Here is a 239-nt window from a genome sequence, read left to right on the forward strand (position 1 = left end):
GCTGCTTTGATTCCTAGTGATTTTAATTGCGGTGAGAATAAGCGTGACATTATTATAGAAGGCCGCTCAGGCAATTTACAAAGAATAAGCGAGCTGCATCCGGCATATTTACCTTTACAATATCCTTTGTTGTTTCCATATGGAGAGGACGGATATCGGTTAGGGATTGACATAGGTTTTGTAGATACTGCTGGACGGAAAAGGAAAACCGTGAGCATGAGGGAATTTTATGCTTATCG

Source organism: Capsella rubella, unplaced genomic scaffold (assembly GCF_000375325.1).
Source record: "Capsella rubella cultivar Monte Gargano unplaced genomic scaffold, Caprub1_0 scaffold_16, whole genome shotgun sequence".
NCBI classification, from domain to species: Eukaryota; Viridiplantae; Streptophyta; class Magnoliopsida; order Brassicales; family Brassicaceae; genus Capsella; species Capsella rubella.